At 44.0% G+C, this 15572-nt stretch overlaps 1 long non-coding RNA gene across 1 annotated transcript in view; it reads right to left on the reverse strand.

Annotated features, from left to right (window-relative positions):
- Nucleotides 1-1507: 1507 nt before the first annotated feature.
- LOC147107492 (uncharacterized) overlaps nt 1508-15572 on the reverse strand; it is a 90041-nt gene continuing 75976 nt past the window's right edge. The window contains exon 4 of the long non-coding RNA XR_015080920.1: nt 1508-2140. This is a non-coding gene — a long non-coding RNA (uncharacterized LOC147107492). The remainder of the gene's footprint in view (nt 2141-15572) is intronic.

The raw sequence follows: 15572 nt of genomic DNA on the forward strand, positions 1-15572 counted from the left end.
TAACTCGCAGATATCCTGTGGTGTTGCTCATAGTAAGTCGGAAGATGTAGAGTGTCTAATCGTAACTAGTGTGCAGATGCATGCATTTAAAGTCACAAAGCTTAATTCTATTTGGCCTCTTCTCTGGCCTGGGATCATCTTGTATTCTGCTAGAAATATTTGGAGGATTATGATGGTTGTGTTTGCTGCTGTCTGTTTTTGTTAAATAATGTCAGCCAGAGTTGAGAAATGGCATTAATTCAGCTGAAACATTGAACTTTTTTTTTATTCGTTCATGAGATGTGGGCATCGCTGGCAAGTCCAGCATTTATTGCCCATCCCTAATTGGCCTTGAGAATGTGGTGGTGAGCCGCCCTCTTGAACCCCCGTAGTCCATGAGGTGAAGGTACTCCCACGGTGCTATTAGGGAGGGAGTTCCAGGATTTTGACCCAGCGACGATGAAGTAATGGCGATATACTTCCAAGTCAGGATGGTGCGTGACTTGGAGGAGAACTTGGAGGTGGTTGGTGTTCCCATGCACCTGCTGCCCTTGTCCTTCTAGGTGTTAGAGGTTACGGGTTTGGGAAGTGCTGTCAAAGAAGACTTGGTGAGTTGCTAAAGTGCATCTTGTAGATGGTACACACTGCAGCCATGGTGCACCGGTGGTGGAGGGAGTGAATGTTTAAGGTGGTGGATGGGGGGCCAATCAAGCGAGCTGCTTTGTCCTGGATGGTGTCGCGCTTCTTGAGTGTTGTTGGAGCTGCACTCATCCAGGCAAGTGGAGAGTATGCTATCACACTCCTCACTTATGCCTTGTAGATGATGGAAAGGCTTTGGAGAATCAGGAGGCGAGACACTTGTCACAGAATACCCAGTCTCTGACCTGCTCTTGTAGCCACAGTATTTATGTGGCTGTTCCAGTTAAGTTTCTGGTCAATGATAGCCCCCAGGATGTTGATGGTGAGTGAATTGGCGATGGTAATCGCGTTGAATGTCAAGGGACGGTGGTTAGACTCTCTTGTTGGAGATAGTCATTGCCTGGCACTTGTATGGCGCAAATGTTACTTGCCACTTATCAGCCCAAGCCTGAATGTTGTCCAGGTCTTTCTGCATTTTTATCAAACTAAGGCAAATGCATGCAAACACTAATACACCAATATTAGTAATTTGAAAATTATACACTCCCTGATTCAGGATATTAAGAAAATAGTAACAAAGATAATTTGATGATGCAGTGATATAAATGACAGTACTTTGGTGTCTGTGAGTGATGTCTTTGTTGAGCACAAATTGTTAGGTTAAAACAAGTATTTGGCATATAATTTCAATAAATATAAAAATATTGTAAATTTTGGATTGAAACATAATTATGTAATAATCAAAGGAGCTTTGAAGGCTGAAGCTGTAGATAAAAATGTTAAATAGAACTGTTGAAACATCAAAATGTTACTGATTAACGTCGTTATTAAAATACCCCATGAAGATAAATTAAGAAACTTTTTTGACAATAAACTGAACTGTGAAACACATATAAAGTTTAAAGCTTACAGATTTTAAGAACTGTATAGAAAATTATTTAGGAAGCAAGAGGGCAATAAATTGTAAATTAATCTGTAAGGATTTGAAAAAATGGACAATCAGAACATCAAAACAACTGCTGCAAATAGTTCTGAAGATTGAAAATCCAACATTTTGCTTTATAACCATTTGCTATCATCTCATTCCTCGCTGTGCCCTCCTTTGTTTTCTAATCTGGTAGACACACGTTTGATGCATATGGAGGCAATACGTTGGCTGGTGCGGCAGATGATGGAGACAGAAAAGTTGAGATTGGTGGTCATCTTTTCGCCAAGTGGCCGTGTTGTTCCACTGGTGCAGATTGGCTGTAGGTGTTGTTGCAACTGGATCTATGCTGAACCAGAGCAGTTTCCCCAGTCAATACTGGGCAAGTGTGCCAAGGGCCTACAGATACAGTTGGTGGCATCATTTTGGATGTGCATAGTCTGGCTTTGCTACTTGGTGGTCTCCTGGCATGCCTTCTTTCATCTTGTACCATTTCTATCCTCCATCATAATTTGCTTTCCTTGTCACTTCTGTTTTTTGTTGATGCTCTTCATATTGTGCTGAACCTTTGTCAAGGCTTCAATTACAGTAAGATTTCTAGGATTTTGCAGACAAATTCAGTTATTTTTGCTTCTATCTAAACATTTCCTATATTTTCTGAAGCCATCCTTTATAAATTTACATCACACAAGCAAAGAAATAAAAGAACAAAGCCAATACCAAAAGGGAAAAGGAAAATGAAAAATAAACCAACATACAAAAAAATCTGCTAACTTTTTGGGCTCCATTGTATATGAAGCTTCCCTTTTTGCTGGCTGCAGAAAGGCTAGCAGAGTGCACAGTGCAATCCTGTCCTAAACAGATGGGAAAATGCACCAATTGCCATTGATGCCAACTTTATCATACTATTTAAAAGATGCTCAGAGCACTTAAAAGGTGCTTCTTGGCCCTCCCTCACATTTCACGCTGGCAGTTACATTTCCATCTACTGGAAAATATGCCCCACTGAGCATGTGGAAAAACAAGGGCCAGGAATTTCCTCAGAGCTTCTCCCACTGCATTGCCATAACTTTGCCGGAAGTGTGGCAGTAAACCCATTTACATGCATAAACAGGGTTTCCGCCATACTTCCGGTGAAGTTATGGAGGCGGAGCTGGAGCAGCTCCATGGCAATTCCTAGCTATAAGAACATATAGACAGCACGGAACAAAAAAAAAGGCCATTTTGTCTATCATGAAATAACTTGTAGTCACATATCATCTTCCATATCCTGGGGCATCACAAAGTGCTTTATGCTAAAGAATTACTTTTGAAGTGTAGTCATTGGTGTTTTGTAGGCAAATGTAGCAGCCAATTTACACACAGCATGGTTGTACAAGCAGCAATGGCCAGTGAATCTGGTTTTGGTGGTGTTGGTTGAGGTTGGCCCGGACACCAGGAGAACTCGCCTGCTCCTCTCTGAATAGTTTCATGGGATATTTTATGTCTACTAAGAGAGCAAATGGGGCAACATCTCATCCGAACGATCGCACCACTAGCAGTGCAGCAGTCCTTCAGTAATACACTGAAGTGTCGGCCTAGATTATGCACTGAGCTCCTGAAATGGGGTTTAATACCATAGCCTACTGACTCAGCCCACTCCTTCAACAGATCTAACTAACTAATAGATAAAGCTATAACAAGTTGACAATAAGCTACCCCTTCCTCTAGCCAAACCCCACCTGCAATACTTTGTATTCACACACAATAGTATCTCAAATGTTTTTTGCCAGTTTTATTCCACTCCTTGGTACAGGAAACTTTGTGTTATTCGGAGGCTAACTGTCTGGAATGCTCGAGCCACTGGCAAAAATCAGGTGCCATTTTCGTTAGTTTTTTTTTCTCGTTGCTTTTTTCCTCAACAGTCAAGCTCTGCAAGGTCTGCTGAAGCTGTTGCTAAGCTACAGAGACGCTACAGAGATGCTTGGACTGTTTAGAAGCTGTTGCTAAGCAACAGGGTTTGTTGACAGATATGGAGCTCGGAAGCTTCCGTATCTTTCAACATTAGCGCTGGAGTGTCCGGCAGTTTTGAGGGAACGGCAACAGCTCGGTCCCGTCGGTGCCAGATAGCACAAAGTTTCCTGTACTTTGATCAAGAGGTTGCCATTCTTGTGTGAGTTTTAACAATGAGTGTTAGCAGGCTGTTCGATTATTGGATCATAGTTATAGCTGAGGTTGATCCTATCTTTACTTGATCAAGCTTATCACTGGACAGCAATCAGGAATGAGAACCCAGTTTTCTTCTTCCCAACTCTGGGCCATTGAGACAAATTGTAGTGCACCTACCTCATTCCCAGCACAGTTCAGTGTAAGGATCCAACCTGATGTCTTACTGATCTGTATGCTCAGCTACTCACTGAATTAAATTCATTGATCCCTTGGGGCACTAAAACTCAATATTCATTTTAGCCTGTAAAGATGAATGTAATAATATCAAACTCTTAGGCAAGCATGAGAGGGTGATCTACACTGAGCAGTATCACAGAGACAGTAGGAGAAAAAAAGCACCCAGCTCAATAGTCATCTGTAACATCTTCTGAAGGAAAGATAACAAAAAATTAATCATCACATCTATTATACACCCACTCGATTGCGTCAATTCTGGCTCACAATTCCAACACTTGTTGCCGTGGTTATGGAGAGAAGTGATGCTTTTTTTCATATAATTGATTTTGGCCCTCCTAACTGATCCCATACTGCATCATAATTTTCAATAGCAGCTAATCCCATGTGATGCCTTCTACTGCTCCAGAAAAACATTAATGGGACCAACAAAACAACTTCTTTGGTTTCTGTAATTTGCAAATCACAAATATACTAGAACACCAAAGAGTTTCACAAAATTGACATTCAGCAATTACTCTTATAATTTCTACTATCGATGATAGCAAAATGTAAATTCCAGATCATTTAGTCACCTTTCTAGTAAAGACCGGACTTGTGGGCAAAACAAATGATGATGAATGTTGGAAAAGTTTCTGCAATGTTAACTGCAATCCCTGGATATGTGACCAAATGCTCCCTCCTCTCACCATCCCACATGCACACTTAAACATCCAGGAGAATCATGGGCCACCAATGAAGATCTTTGTTGTATATATTCCAAAATATATGTTTGGACCTCAAACTGTATTTTAGGGAATAACTAGTAAACAAATAATTACAAATTGTATACAAGCTTTACAGTGTATTGGATTTATGTAAGTGGATGTATTAATTAGTTTGTGTGCACCACAGTGTAGGAATTGCTTTGAGTCTTTTGTATTGATTCCTGTTTTGTACTGAACATGACAAATTCAATAATGGAATCGTTTGTCAGGTTTGATAGTGAACTGCTGCTGATCTCCTGAAAATATCACTTTCAGGATTGCTGCCACATTTATATGTTATACATAATTTGAAAACTGTTCAGCTCAGGGGAAAGTCTCACATTTCATTGAAGAAATAACCTATAAAATCAATTGTTACATATTTAATATATGTACATCATGTCTGGCTTTCAACTAAAATATTGATTACTCAATAACTGCATCCCAACTGTGCGCTGCTTTTTAATATTTTAGCCATTTCAGCAATTCTTCAGTGAGTTCTAAACACTGGGTAATCCATCCCACCCACTATGCAACAAAGCCCAAAGTAAGAAAAGGGGGGAAAATTCAGTTGCTTTGCGCCTCCCATTGGTGTCCCGAGGGGCACTAACAGGGCGCAAAGCAGCTAGCGTCCAGGCGTGGCGCCGCTAATGCCTCCCGCGAAATTCAGCAAGAGGTCAGCGGCGGCGGTATCCGGTAGCACCGCATGGCGCTGCACCTCTGGCGATGATGTCATCGCATGCGCAGCGCCCTGCTCGTGCCCCGGCCGACAGGGTCAGGGTGGCGTTTTTGCGGCCAGGGCGGCGCAAATTAAAGGGCAGGTGCCGGGCGGCCATTTTTTTTGGACCGCCTGCCAACACCTGCCCCCTCTCGCCTCCTCCTGCGGGGTGCCGGCAGGGCTCTTTTCCCGGCACCCCGCTCCCCGGCCATCCAGCAGGGCCCCGGTGCACGCTGCGCTAGGCCCCTCCCCTTTAATCAGGTGAGGGAGCCCTGCAGTACCGCGGTGCTACGTGCCGACGTGTGTGGCGCTGCAGCACGTAGCATCACGATATTCAATGGGAGCACCCCAAGAGGGAGGGGGAGTACTTCCAGTAGCCCCCCGCCTCATGCTTGGGGTGCTACCCTTCAATTTTGGGCATGGGGGTGCTAACGGCAAAGTTAGCGCCCCAAAGGGGGCGCGAGCCAATTTTTCCCCCATGTTGTCTTATGGATATGAGCTGATATTCACCTGAACTCCTAAGTAATCCAAATTGGACCATAGGGAAAATTTGGGTTGTACCAAATTTCTATAAATTTGGGGTTAGAGAAGCTCTTTAAAAGAAGTAGACAGTGAGCAGTGTGACAAGGTTTTCTGTGTGTAAGTGTGTGGCTCTCTCAGTGCGTATTTTCCTGTCATAACGGATGGTGGGTGTGTACCCACTATCTGTGATTGGAGTAGCAATGACAACAACAAGTCGTGTCCCCTATCCCATTGTAATTTTCTTGGTCATTATGAGGAGATGCAAGTGAGAGGCTGGAGTCACGAGTATTTTTTTAAACTATGGTGGTGATTTTACCCTACCCACACGGCAGAAATTGGGGGTTTGGGCAGTTAAAATCACCCAGGTTACTTACCCACCGTAGAGCTGCTGGGAGCTGCCAGTTCCCAATTTTAATCTGCTCCACGGAGTAGACAGCAAGGACACCCGCCCAAAGCAGGCGGGGTCTTTTTTTACATATGCATGTTGGGTCCTCCATATCTTCATGGGGACCCGACTGCAATTTTAACTTGGCGACCTGAATGGAGAGATGCAGTGGCTTTCCCACCAGTTGAAGCCAGCAGGAAAGAGGATCCAGAGCCAGAAGAGGCCAAAACAGATTCGTTTTCTTTTTACTTTCCTTGTGGGGCCAGTAGGAACAGCTGATATCACTAGTGTCAGTGAGTGGCTTCCAGACCAAGCGATTTTCCACCTCTTCCTGGACAGAAAGGGTGAAAAGTTGGGCGTCAGGATTAAAATGAGGCATGGGAGGTAAAATGCCTCTGGCCTCATTTCTGGAGCAGCAGGTGAGTTTCTGACCTACACTGCTGCCCACCCGTCCAAAACAAGTCCAGAGTCAAAATCGAAACTTTAGTTTTTAACAATCTTTCTAAAACTTCAACTGCTGAGTTGGGACATTTAATCGCTCCAGGCCAGCTGGTAACCAGTGGAGAGGGGAGTTGATTCCCAGGATCCAGTAAAAGACAACAGGGTTAATTATTATGTTGGGTACACCTCTATGCATCAGTTCAAAGGGTGTAACATACCGAAAAAGGGCTGAAGAGTCTAACTCCAAGTCTTCACTCCATTTGTACATGACATATAGGCAAAAGCTACTAATTGGTTGATATGCCTTTTGATCCTGGTAGTTATGCTGGGATTGTGCCTGCTAATGTTCTCCTGGGGTTTGTGGTGTCAGTAGGATGACATATAATTAGCATGTGGCAGATGGGGGTCCAGCATCACCGTGTTGATCATCTCTGGCGCCTGCCTGCTCCATTCACAGGAAACTTTGGTTTCTGCCCATTCATGGGGTGGGAGGATTTACTTAAAAACTGCCCCCCCCCCCCACCAACACCCCTGCCCCCTCAGTCATGTTCCTCATAGCCCCCTCAGCAAGGGCATCAATACTTACAGGTTTCTCCAGAGGTCCAAGCCACTTCCCTGGTCTGGATGCCACTGGTGGGGGTCACATCTGCCAATCTGGAGAGCCATATGCCTCATCTCACTGGGCATAGTGCCCCAACTGAGCCATAGGAGTGGGGAGCCCTGGCATTAGAAGTCCCCATTTCTGGCTCCACTGCCTTTCCAGTCATTTGCCATGGAAGGGGCAGATGGAAGTTCAACCCGTTACAAGGCATAGCAGAATGTTCTGGAAACAGCAGAGATCCAGTCCAACTGGATTTTCTAATGGGTTCTGCCTGTCCTGCAACAGAGTTCCTGTGGAAGGCTAGTGGAATCCCCAAGAAATTTCAGCCTCACTTCTTAAAACATAAACCATATAAACACAACACCTTACCTGTAATAATGTAATTTTTGTATCCCTGCCAAAATAAAGTTAGAGAGGACTACTATACTGATGATGGCTTTTAATATTAGTAGAGAATTTATGACCTTTTTCTGTAAATCCTCATTTCCTACCTAGAATTGTGATGGCTTCTCCTTCCTGTCTCCTTTCTGCCAATTTAGTGTATGACATTCAATCAAAGAGAAGACAGTTCATTTGTCTGCAGCCTCCTCCCATCAGGCACAACAATCTCCCTGTGAAAGTGACTGTCGTTACACAGTAGCTCATTTGCTGAGGTAAATGGTGGCCCATCTCCATCCCAGCAGCATATTCTTTGCTCTTAAACTGACACTGTTCACAAATGCAGCAGTCAAAGGGAAGAACCTTCAACCTAAGCTGATGCTATCATATTACAACTAGTTTTTCTTCCATCAAGGCAAGGAAATGTTCTATTATCCTTACATAATTGATTAGAACCTCGCATAATTGATTAGAATCTCGCATAATTGATTAGAATCTCCAGAACTTATCAGAAAATAGATATTTCTTCAAAGCCAAGCCTTTTTCTTTTGTACTGCAGGCTACATTGGAAATTCACTTGCCTCAATGCTTTTGGCAGCTGTTATCTCAGTGGTGATCTGACGCCTCCAATATCCTGCTAATGCTTCCCAGTTTGTAAACTGCGGATGCTTTTCTGGGCAAGCGTCCCATATCCACAGCCTGTAATTATCACCAATCACTACTTGTGATCCAGTGATACCACCCAGAGAAGAAGCAGGTGGATAAGCTGCATCTGTAAACAATGGTGTTTTATCAAAATGATTGGCATTAAAATGACACTATTCCCCACCCCCGCTAAAAATGAATTTCACTCTCATTTTACTATACACCCACAGAGGTGTCAACGCAGATGTAGCAGTTTGCAGATGCCTGTATTAATTTGACCTCGGTGTGTTACAACGGTTTGCAGATGTCTATATTAATGTGACCATAGAGCGAGGTCCAAACAAACTTTCAAATGCATGTATGGAATATATCTCACCAAGGAGGCAAATCTTTTAAGCTCCCAATGTAAAAATAGTGAATCTCTGGCAAGTTGCTTCCCTGTATGTTTGTTGGAGGGGTCGTGGGGGGTGGGGGAGGCAGGAGGTCAAGGGAAGATGGGCAGTGTAGGAGAAGGAAAGAGTATAATAATAAACTGTGGCAGGCAAAAATGCAAATTTGGCTCTGTGGGTAACACTCTTGTGTCTCAAATTGACTGTTGTGGGGTCAAGCCCCGTACGAGGACCTCAATGCAAAAACAGGGTTGATTCTCTATTGCAATATTGACAGAGTGTTGCATTGCTAGAGGTGCCAGCCTTTGGATTAGATGTTAAACCAAGGTTTCATCTATCCATTCAAGAGGCTATTTAAAAATCCCATGATGCTATTCAAACCAGAGCAGGAAGTCCTCCTTCAACAAATACCACTAAAGCAGATTAACAGGTCATGACTATATTTGCTTGCACAAATCACTCAAAGTCATTCACTGTGTGATGTGCTCTGAATTTTTTCAATGGCATCATAGGGCAATAAATAAATGCAAACATTTCTTCAAATTCAGCTAACAACCCAACACTCAGCTTTTTAACATACTCTTTTAGAAGTTTTGCGATCAAGACCATTTTACTGGATTTCTTTCTATTGTAAACAACATTCAGTGAACAATTTCAGACTATGATAAAATAGAAAAATATTTGCAATTTTACAAATAAAGTTCTATCTTTCCTCACACTACTTCATTCACAAAGGCAAACATTGGCTGTGAAGATGAGAAAAACTTACTAATTAACCAGTAATATACATATTTAATTTTTTTTTACATTAGGCAGCACTGAAGGGGAAAAGTAGGAATGGAAAAGCAGATTTACAACACCACCAGCTGAGACAAAGACTAGCACTGTACTAGAGATCCATTTTGACCTCTGGATTTCCAACATCAGCTACGGTTGTGGCTTCTTTCAGTGAGAATGTTCAATTAGTGTTGTTTTGTGCTATGAACTTCAATCCTGGAGCTGGGTTGTGACCGGCCAAATTCATTTTATTTTGGATGATTAAAGGGAACACTTGCCTTTGTAAAGCTCCGTGACATATTTTCTTCGAAATTTCAGCATAGAGCTTCGTATATAATGAATTTGTTTGAAATTCGGTGACTGTAATTATGCAGCAGCCACTTTCATAGAATCATAGAATAGTACAGCACAGTGGACGGTAGTATAGTGGTAATGTCACTGGGCTAGTAATCCAGAGGCCTGGACTAATGATCCAGAGACGTGAGTGAAAACCCATCTGGTTTACTAATGTCCTCTAGGGAAGAAACCTGCCATCCTTATCTGGTCTGCTCTATATGTGACTCCAGACCCACAGCAATGTGGTTGACCCTTAACTGCCCTCTGAAATGGCCTAGCAAGCCACTCAGTTGTATGAAACACAATTATATGAAACCGGACAGACCACCCGGCATCGACCTCGGCACTGGCTATGGACACTGGCAACGGCACTCCCAGCCCAGTCGACCCTGCAAAGTCCTCCTCACCAACATCTGGGGACGTGTACCAAAATTAGGAGAGCTGTACCACAGACTAGTCAAACAATAGCCTGACATAGTCATACTCACAGAATCATACCTTTCAGCCAGTGTCCCAAACTCCTCCATCACCATCCCTCTGTATGTCCTGTCCCACCGGCACGACAGACGCACCAGGGGTGGTGGCACAGTGGTATACAATCGGGAAGGAGTGCCCCTGGGAGTCCTCAACATTGACTCCGGACCCCATGAAGTCTCATGGGCAAGGAAACATTCTGCTGATTAGCACCTACTGCCCTCCCTCAGCTGATGAATCAGTACTCCTCCATATTGAACACCACTTAGAAGAAGCACTGAGAGTAGCAAGGGCACAGAATGTACTCTGGGTGGGGGATTTCAAAGTCCATCATCAAGAGTGGCTCGGTAGCACCACTACTAACCGAGCTGGCAGAGTCCTGAAGGACATAGCTGCCAGTCAGGGCCTGCAACAGCTGGTGAGAGAAACAACATGAGGGAGAAACCTACTTGACCTCGTCCTCACCAATCTACCTGTCACAGATGCATCTGTCCATGACAGTATTAGTAGCAGTGATCACCGCAGTCATTGTGGAGGCGAATTCCTGTCTTCACCCTGAGGACACCCTCCATCGCGTTGTGTGGCACTACCACCATGCTAAATGGGATAGATTCAGAACAGATCTAGCAGCTCAAAACTGGGCATCCATGAGGCGCTGTGAGCCATCAGCAGCAGCAGAATTGTACTCCACCACAATCTGTAATCTCATGGCTCGGCACATCCCTCACTAACATTACCATCAAGCCAGGGGACTAACCCCGGTTCAATAAGGAGTGTAGAAAAGCATGCCAAGAGCGGCAACAGGCATACCTAAAAATGAGGTGCCAACCTGGGGAAGCTGCAACACAGGACTACATGCATGCTAAAAAGCAGAAACAGCATGCTATAGAAAGGGCTAAGTGATCCCACAATCAACGGATCAGATCAAAGCTCTGCAGTCCTGCCACATCCAGTCGTGAATGGTGGAGGACCATTAAACAACTAACGGTAGGAGGAGGCTCCATGAATATCCCATCCTCAATGATGGTGGAGCCCAGCACATGAGTGCAAAATACAAGGCTGAAGCGTTTGCAACCATCTTCAGTCAGAAGTGCCAATTGGATGATCCGTATAGGCCTACTCCTGAGGTCCCCGCCATCACAGAAGCCAGTCTTCAGCCAATTCGATTCACTCCCTGTGATATCAAGAAATGGCTGAGTGCACTGGATACAACAAAGGCTATGCGCCCCAACAACATCTCGGCTATCGTGCTGAAGACTTGTGCTCCAGAGCTAGCCATGCCACTAGCCAAGCTGTTCCAGTACAGCTACAACACTGGCATCTATCCGACAATGTGGAAAACTGCCCAGGTATATCCTATCCACAAAAAGCAGGACAAATCCAATCCGGTCAATTACCACCCCATCAGTCTACTCTCAATCATCAACAAAGTGATCATCAACAGTGCTATCAAGTGGCACTTACTCACCAATAACCTGATCACTGATGCCCAGTTTGGGTTCTGCCAAGACCACTCGGTTCCCAAGGCCTGGGGCCAGAGCTGAGCGGCGGACCTGCGAGAGGCACAGAGTCAGCAAGAAGAGGATAAAAAGAGCGCGGAGAGGAGGCCTGGGACTGGAGCTGAGCAGCGGACCTGCGAGAGGCACAGAGTCAGCGAGAGGAGAGAGAGAAGTAAAAAGTAATCGAAGTGTGACGTCACCAGAAAGCAGGTAAGTGATTGGTTAGTGAGTATTTCTCTCTTTCTCGCTTTTTTCCAAACTTAATTTTTGTGTTTTATAGTTTCTAGGGTCTCTGTTGTGTAGCGAGGAGTGCTGGTAAACAAGAGCCCTTGAGTATATCATCTAATTGTAGTGTAATTAGTGGTATTGATTGGATTTAATTTAATTTGAATTAATTAAAGGGTAAGTCATGGCAGCACAGCTCGGCCCCATAGCATGCTCCTCCTGCACTATGTGGGAAATCAGGGACACTTCCTGTGTCCCTGACAACCATGTGTGCGGGAAGTGTATCCAGCTGCAGCTAATGACAGACGGCTTTGCGACGCTGGAGCTGCGAATGGATACATACTGGAGTATTCGCGATGCTGAGCACATCGCGGATAACACGTTTATGGAGTTGGTCACACCGCAGGTAAAGGCTGCACAGGCAGGAAGGGAATGGGTGACCACCAGGCAGAGTAGTAGGCACAGGCACGTAGTGCAGGGGTCCCCTGTGGCCAACCCCTTTCAAACAGATATAACGCTTTGGATATTGTTGAGGGGGATGGCTTATTGGGGGAAGGCAGCAGCAGCCAACTTCCTGGCACCATGGGTGGTCCTGCTGCACAGGACAGGAGGAAAAAAAGCGGGAGAGCTATAGTGATAGAGGATTCTATTGTAAGGGGAATAGATAGGTGTTTATGCGGCTGCAAACGAGACTCCAGAATGGTATGTTGCCTCCCTGGTGCAAGGGTCAAGGATGTCTCGGAGCGGCTGCAAGGCATTCTGGAAGGGGAGGGTGAATAGCCAGTTGTCGTGGTGCATATAGGTACCAATGATATAGGTAAAAAATGGGATGAGGTCTTAAAAGCTGAATATAGGGAGTTAGGAGGTAAATTAAAAAATAGGACCTCAAAGGTAGTAATCTCAGGATTGCTACCATTGCCATGTGCCAGCCAGAGTTGAAATAGCAGAATGTTTCAGATGAATACGTGGCTAGAGGAATGGTGCAAGGGGGAGGGATTCAAATTCCTGGGACATTGGAACCGGTTCTGGGGGAGGTGGGACCAGTACAAACTGGACGGTTTGCGCCTGGGTGGGACCAGAACCAATGTCCCAGGGGGAGTGTTTGCTAGTGCTGTTAGGGAGGGTTTAAACTAAAATGGCAGGGGGTTGGGAACCTGTGCAGGGAGACAGAGGAAAGGGAAGCAAGGATAGAAACAAAAGACAGGAAGGAGAAAAGCAAAAGTGGTAGGCAGAGAAATCAAGTGTGTAAATCAAACAGGGCCACAGTAAATAATAATTCTAAAAGGAAAAAGAGTGTTAAAAAATCAAGCCTGTGTATTAATGCGAGGAGCATTCATAATAAGGTGGATGAATTAGCTGTGCAAATAGATGTAAACGGATATGATATGATTGGGATTACGGAGACATGGCTCCAGGATGTCAAAGTCTGGGAATTCAACATCCAGGGGTATTCAATATTCAGGATGGACACGAAAAAAGGAAAAGGAGGTGGGGTAGCATTGCTGGTTAAAGAGGAGATTAACACAATAGTAAGGAAGGATATTAGCTCTGATGATATGGAATCTGTATGGGCAGAGCTGAGAAATACCAAGGGGCAGAAAACATTAGTGAGAGTTGTATACAGATCCCCAAACAGTAATGCTGAGGTTGGGGATGGCTTTAAATGGGAAATTAGAGATGCGTGCAATAAGGGCACAGCAATTATCATGGGTGACTTTAATTTACATATAGATTGGGCTAACCAAATTAGTAACAATACTGTGGAAGAGGAATTCCTAGAGCATATACGGGATGGGTCCTGGACCAATATGTCGAGGAACCAACTAGAGATCAGGCCATCTTAGACTGGGTATTATGTAATGAGAAAGGATTAATTAGCAATCTTGTGCGAGGCCCCTTGGGGAGGAGCAATCATAATATGATAGAATTCTTCATTAAAATGGAGAGTGAAGTAGTTGACTCAGAGACTAGGGTCCTGAATTTAAATAAAGGAAACTACGATGTATGAGGCACGAGTTGGCTAGGATGGATTGGGGAATGTTACTTAAAGGGTTGAAGGTGGATAGGCAATGGCAAACATTTAAAGATCGCATGGATGAACTACAGAATTTGTTCATCACTGGCAAAAAAATAAAACAAAAAAGGCGACTCAACCGTGGCTAACAAAGGAAATTAGGGATAGCATAAGATCCAAGGAGAGGACATATAATTTGGCCAGAAAAAAGCAGTTTAGGATTCAGCAAAGGAGGACAAAGGGATTAATTAAGAGGGGGAAATAGATTATGAGAGTAAGCTTGCAGGGAACATAAAAGCTGGCTGTAAAAGCTTTTATAGATATGTGAAGAGAAAAAGATTGGTGAAGTCAAGCGTAGCTACCTTGGAGTCAGAATCAGGGGAATTTATAATGGGGAACAAAGATATGGCTGACCAATTAAATACATACTTTGGTTCTGCCTTCACAAAGGAGGACACAAATAACCTTCCAGAGATGTCAGGTAACATAGGGCCTAATGAGAGGGAGGAATTGAATGAAATCAGTATTTGTAGGGAAATGGTATTAGGGAAATTGACGGGATTGAAGGCCGATAAATCGCCAGGGCCTGATAATCTATATCCTAGGGTACTTAAGGAAGAAGCCCTAGAAATAGTAGATGCATTGCTGGTTATCTTCCAAAATTCGATAGACTCTGGAACAGTTCCCATGGATTGGAGGATAGCTAATGTAATCCCACAATTTAAAAAAGGTGGTAGAGAGAAAACGGAGAATTATAGACTGATAAGTCTGACATCGGTAGTGGGGAAAATGCTAGAGTCCATTATAAAAGATGTAATAGCAGAGCACTTGGAAAACAGTGACAGGATCGGACAAAGTCAACATGGATTTACAAAACGTAAATCATGCTTGACTAATCTACTGGAATTTTTTGAGGATGTAACTGGTAGAATAGATAAGGGAGAACCAGTGGATGTGGTGCATTTGGACTTTCAGAAAGCTTCCGATAAGGTCCTACATAAGAGATTAGAGTGCAAAGTTAAAGCACACGGGATTGGGGTAAGGTACTGTCTTGGATAGAGAACTGGTTGGCAGACAGGAAGCAAAGAGTTGGAATAAATGGGTCTTTTTCCGAGTGGCAGGCAGTAACTACTGGGGTACCACAGGGATCGGTGCTAGGACACCAGCTATTCACAATATATATAAATGATCTAGATGTGTGTGCTTTGAGGAGGATGCAGAGAAACTCCAGTATGATTTGGACAGGTTGGGTGATTGGGCAGATGCATGGCAAATGCAGTATAATGTGGATAAATGTGAGGTTATCCACTTTGGTGGCAAAAACAGGAAGACAGATTATTACCAAAACGGCAATAGATTGTGAAAAGGGGAAGTGCAATGAGACCTGGGTGTCCTTGTGCACCAGTCGCTGAAGGTATGCATGTAGTTGCAGCAGGCAGTTAGGAAGGCAAATGCTATGTTGGCCTTCATAGTGAGAGGATTCGAGTACAGGAGCAA

This window comes from Somniosus microcephalus, chromosome 14, assembly GCF_052327205.1.
Source record: "Somniosus microcephalus isolate GS21.2 chromosome 14, FLI_Smic_1.0, whole genome shotgun sequence".
NCBI classification, from domain to species: domain Eukaryota; kingdom Metazoa; phylum Chordata; class Chondrichthyes; order Squaliformes; family Somniosidae; genus Somniosus; species Somniosus microcephalus.